The sequence below is a fragment of the Sapajus apella genome, unplaced genomic scaffold (assembly GCF_009761245.1).
Source record: "Sapajus apella isolate SASKATOON/1434 unplaced genomic scaffold, GSC_monkey_1.0 scaffold1, whole genome shotgun sequence".
NCBI lineage: Eukaryota > Metazoa > Chordata > Mammalia > Primates > Cebidae > Sapajus > Sapajus apella.
Window position 1 is genome coordinate 3,106,536 of NW_022436941.1, and position 6,001 is coordinate 3,112,536.

Here is a 6,001-nt window from a genome sequence, read left to right on the forward strand (position 1 = left end):
ATCACAAGGTTCTTGGGAGAGTTAAATTAGATAATCCATAGAAAGTACTTATCACAGTATCTTGTACATTAAATAGCTGCTTAATAACCCCTATCCATTCTTATTACTATTATTTCAAAATGCAAATTTTAAAAAGAAGTTTGGCTTCACCACTGAATATGTGAATACGAATTTTTTTACTCTTTACCATTTTATGGCATTGCTAATAATGCTAAGCATTATGTTTTTTAATCAGAAAGAAAAATTCTACAAAAAATAATTTTGCAGCTTGGGGTAGTGTAGAAGTAATTTAGCTGTTTGCTGTCATCAAGTGTTTTTGGTGGCATACTTGCCCCATGATATGCACTAAAAAGATGGAGGGAATTGGGCAATGTACAGTTTGAGAGATGTAATCTCTTTTACACATTCCACCTTGCACTTTCAAATGTTCTTTATTATATTTAAAGCCCTATTTTGCAGTAAACAAAAAACAAAGCAAAAAAACAAACTTTAAACTTTAACCCAGAATCTTCCAGACTGGTCTCACTGAAGATTCTTCTGGTTTTGAGAAATACACTTTCGGAAATGTATATTTAATGCAATCCCTCTCTAGCATTTCTTGTACAGAAAGGGAAAGTTAAGACCCAGAGAGGAAGGGATGGTTCTGAGTCTAGGACTGCATCTGTGGACTCAGGCTAGCACACTTTAGAAACTATTCTAAAGTCACAACATCCATACTTCACGGACCCAAAGTAAAAAGTCCCACCAGGTACGGAAGGCCAAGCAGGAGAAAAGGGTGAGGGTCTAGTCTACAGGAATCCTTCTTTAAACTCTGTTACGACTGGGATCACTTAGGAATGAGATATAGAGTCTATTTTGCCTGCATAAGCGGATCCTTAGCAATAGTGACTATAGTGACTGTACCATGCTGAATCTCAGTCCACAGAGGAATGGAAGCTTAGACAGACCAAAGTGATGGAGGGGTAGGAGAGAAGGTTTTCCCATGAATTATTTTGTGGAAACCTATGGGCTTTCCTCTGAAAACTTGAGAGAGAGAAAACAATTGTGATGGAGCATTGTGAAGTTAATGATCCCCAAAGCCTAAGAAATTGCCTAAATAGAGCCAAAACTTCATTAAATTTAGACACAGGGAAAGGCTACACCTCCCCTGTTCCAGAATGATATAGACAAGTAAAGAACAACATTAAGAAAAAAAATTGGTTGCAGATTGACAGGCTGAACAGCAGCAAGGAATTTATTTGTCACATTGTCCTGCCCAGAACAGCAGTTAGTTTCCCCGCAAATCAAGGGTCCTGAGAACACTCTCTAAAGCTTCTGTGATGTGGATGGTGAGGACACAAGGGGCTTCTCTCTACTCGCTGGGAGCCTGGGTGGACATAAGGGTATATTGGGAGCCCAGGAATCCACTTGTAAAAGATCAGAAGAAAGGCTCCCCTTGAGCTCTTGGGAGAAATTTGGGGAGATTTGTACATAGCCACTAATCAAAAACTCATCCTTCTGACAAATTGAACAGGACTTGATCAGAAGGATTATAATTTTTGGAATGAGGACAATGAAAGAGGAGAAAAATATCGACTTCTCAGATGATACTTCTTCCCTCAAATTTCAACCCAAAGGCAGCATTCCTTCCCATGACTAAAAAATATTCAGAGCCCACATCAGTCTTGTCCCGAATGGCAGCCGCCACTGAAACAGGTCATGATAGGTCTTCATTCCAATAAGGGGATGATAAAAACCCTTAGCCAGGGCAGAATAGCTTCAGCTTTAAGTAAGCCAACCTCATGTTGCAGAGCTTAAAAATAACAATAGGTCAGAAGCAAAGGCGCAGGTGGGCAGGGTTTTCTAATGCTAAGAATGCCGGAGAGCTCCATGTACTCCCCACAAACCCCTTGATTATTCTTAGCTAACATGTTATGAAAGCACCAAAAAGAAATTCTGAGGACTAAACTCAGTCTTTGACTTGTGTTTCTTGTTCTTCTGACTTACTATATGTCCCATCTTTAGGGTAGGAAGAAACAGAAACAACCTACATAACTGGAAGATAACTAGTATATCGAAATAGTATTGCTCTTCCTCTGTGACTAGGTCTGAGTTCAAACATGTTATTCAAGCCTGTCTGCTTCCTGATGGATATGAAGCAATTAAATAGGATGTCTCCAAGATACAAAATCACAGACAGATAAGTACCTCCTGACACAAATAAAGCTTTTCTTCTCTCTATCCTCCCTGCATGTTCTACTTTTTTCTATACATTACTGTTTCTCTCTTTTAATTCTGTTGGTTCTTCACGTGTCTGGAGTATAGGGTAAACATGTTTAATAAATCACAGCGTCCTTTATCTACCAGTGCCCCTTTCCCCCACCATACGCTTTTCTTGAAGCCTCAATTTCTTCATCCAGTCTGTGATTGGGGACATTGAAGGAGGTTTTTTTTTTTTTTCACCATTTTGCCATCTTTTTCTCAACTGATTTTTACCTTGGCCCTGGCTGTTTTCTATTTGAAGGAAGAGGTGGAGGTGGAGAGGATTTGGTGGCTCCCAAATGTTGACCAGTTTAGGTTGTCTTTGAGAGAAAACAGCAAGTCTATCTAGGATGAAAGGAAAGACAAGGAGAAAGTGAGGTGGATGCTGGTGGACTGTGGTCTGTGGTTCTAAAGCTATTGCAAATGGGCGAGCTATCTTTACTGTTTCCTTCCTGGGGATGAAGTGGACACCCAAGCCCTTTCCCTGCTAATTTCCACATATGCCCAGATTTAATGACTCACTTTCTACATTAACCAGAGCTGTACCATTTGTTCCAGCAAGTCCAGCATGAATTTCTGTTTTGTCTTCAACATGGGTAGATGGGAAGGGAATGTGAGAAAACAGCAAACTTATTGGAGTTAGAGAGAGAAGCCACACAGTTAGCAGCAGATCATTCTTTTTCCCCTTGCCTCTGGAAAAGAGTGGCCCATAGGAGCTAGAAATAATAAACTGTCAGTTTTTTTTTTTTTTTCCAATAAGGAGATGGATGCCCTAGTCTCTCTGTCACCTGACATTAACAAATGTGAAAGAGTATGAGGAGGGAAAAAGATGTTATTAACAATCAGGTGTGTGTACCTGAGGCATAAGAGAGTTATTTCCTGCTAGAGTAAATGAATAGCATGGTAATTAACTTGATCTACTCTTTAGGGAGCTGCTACCAGCAGGTCTCTTTGCAAAGCCCAGGCTTTATGCTCACAGTGCAATGATGTTCACAGTCTCTGGCACCTTAAGGTTGGCAGTGTGTGTTCTCATTCATCTATAGTTAGTTTCTGAAAGCTGTAGCAACAGGTGGGGACTTGGAAAGGACTACATCATTTTCCTCTTAGTTATTTCCTATAACATAACTTCTCTTGGGTCTGTACAACTACAGAATATCTTACATTGCTATTTATGATGCTTTGAGGAAGTTCTGGAAACATAGCAGATTAAAAATTAGCCAAAATAATACAAAAACATGTTCATATATTTCCCATATTTTGTGGTACTCTTTTATTAATAAAATAAATATCAACCAAAGACAAAAACATACAAGGGGAAAGGGTGCCTTCTTGTTTGAAGAGGAAAAATTGATTATTTACTGTTTTATGAAATACAGGCAATATAAATCCCATCCCTTTAGTCCCAAGATGTGAAAGCACCCAAACAGAATAAAAGTATCCAAAGTACACAAGACCCAGATTCAAGGATTCCTATATGTATGCCAACAGCCTTAAGGGAGGAGCTGGAGAAAGTCTCAACAAATGCTGAGCTCTGTAGATATATGTTTTTAAAGCCTGGGGAACAGAGCAAAATGACGAGAGGTAAAGCAATTATATATCCTACAGGTACAAAACTTTAGTATGTTTCTTATATATCTAACTTCATTGATACAATCTCATGATTCTTTTTTCTTCCAAACATTTTTCTCCCTTTGACTCTATTGCTGTTTCTGCTCTGATTATCTTACTGGAGTTTCTCAGAGTAACCTATAAAGGAGGCATAAAATAGATAGCAAGGAGCTGGAGTGAAATAGGCTCTGGGAAGGGAAAGAAAAAAGGTCTTGAGACTTGTTTCTCGAAGTCCATTCTATAAATAGGCAGTGTAGAACTATAGAATCCCAGGACCACTCCCACTTCTAGTCCTACTGGATCAGAATCTGAAGAACCCAGGGGCACATGTCACACATACCTTAAAGTTTGAGAAACATTGGCCTATAATGAATGGAAGAATAAATAGGGTTATCCTCAGAAACAAAAAGGAGAGGCTGAGACAAGGGGTATATGGAACGCAGATTCATTCAAGTGGGGCCATGGCATTAGGTAATGTGGAGGTTACCATGTGAGCAATAAAAACACCACTGGCCTCAGCAAACATCTTACACTCCAATAGAAATTGGGGTCCTACTTTAGCTTCCTTAAAGAGAATAAATGTTAGCCAAGAATTTTGTATACAGCAAAACAAAGTTTCAAATAATAAAAGATAAACAAAGTCGTTTTCAGACAAACAAATGCTGAGGAAATTTGTCACTACCAGACCAGCCCTGTTAGAAATGCTAAAAAAAAAAAAAAAGCTATAAAACTTGAAACAAAAGGGGCATCAGAATAAAACCACTTAAAAGCACAAAGCTCTAAAACAATAAAGGGCCTATAAAACAATAACACAATGAAATATTCAAGTAACTAGGTAACAATCTAACAAACATGATGACTGGAACAGCACCTCACATCTCAATATTAATATAGAACATAGATAGTCTACTGCTCCACTTACAAGATACAGATTGACAGAATAGATTTTTTAAAATCACAAATCAAATATCTGCTATCTTAAAGACACTTACATATTATGTAAGAATTCATATAAACACAAACTCAAGGTTAAAGGGTGGAAAAAATACAGCATACAAATGGAAACCAAAAGCAAGCAACAGTAGATATTATTATATCAAATAAAATGGACTGTAAAGCAACAACAGTAAAAACAATACAAAACAAAAAAAAGGTTATTATATAATGACAAAAGGATCACTCCAACAGAAAGACACTAAAATCCTAAATATATATATATACCTAACTCTAGAATTTCCAGATTCATAAAATAATTACTACTAGACCTAAGAAATGAGATAAACAGCAACACAATAATGAGGGGTAGCAGGGGGACTTCACCACTCCACTGAGAGCACTAGAAATATCACCATGACAGAAAGTCGACCAAAAAATAAAAATGGACTTAAACTACACTTTAGAACAAATGGACCTAACAGATATTTACAGAACATTCTACCCAAGAACTGCGAAATATACATTCTCATCAACATATGATGGAAACTTCTCTAAGGTAGACTATATGATAGGCAACAAGGTTCAATAAATTAAAACAAAATCAAAATCATATCAAGTTTCTTCTCAAACCACAATGGAATAAAAATAGAAATCAACTCCAAAAGGAACACTCAAGAGTATACAAACATAAGGAAACTAAACAATCTGATCCTAAGTGATTTTGGGGGTTAACAATGAGATCATGATAGACGTTTTAAAATGCTTTGAAATAAATTGTAATAGTGACACAAGTTATCAAAATCTCTAGGATACAGCAAAAGCAGTGCCAAGTGGAGAGTTTATAGCACTAAATGCCTATATCAAAAAGCCTGAAAGATCACAAATTGACAACCTCATTTTATACTTCAAGGAGCTAGAGAAACAAAAACCAAATCCAAAGCTAGCAAAAGAAAAGAAAAAACAAAGATTAAGGCAGAAGTAAATTATTTTGCAACAAAAACAATTATAAAAGATCAATAAAACAAAAGGTTGATTTTTTGAAAATATAAACAAAATTGATAGACCATTAGCAAGACTAGCAAAGAATAGATTCAAATACGCTAATTAGAGATAAAAACGGAGACATTATAATCAACACCACAAAAATGCAAAAGATCATTTGAAACTACTATGAAAACTTCTCTTCATTCAAATGAGAAAATCTAGAGGAAATGAA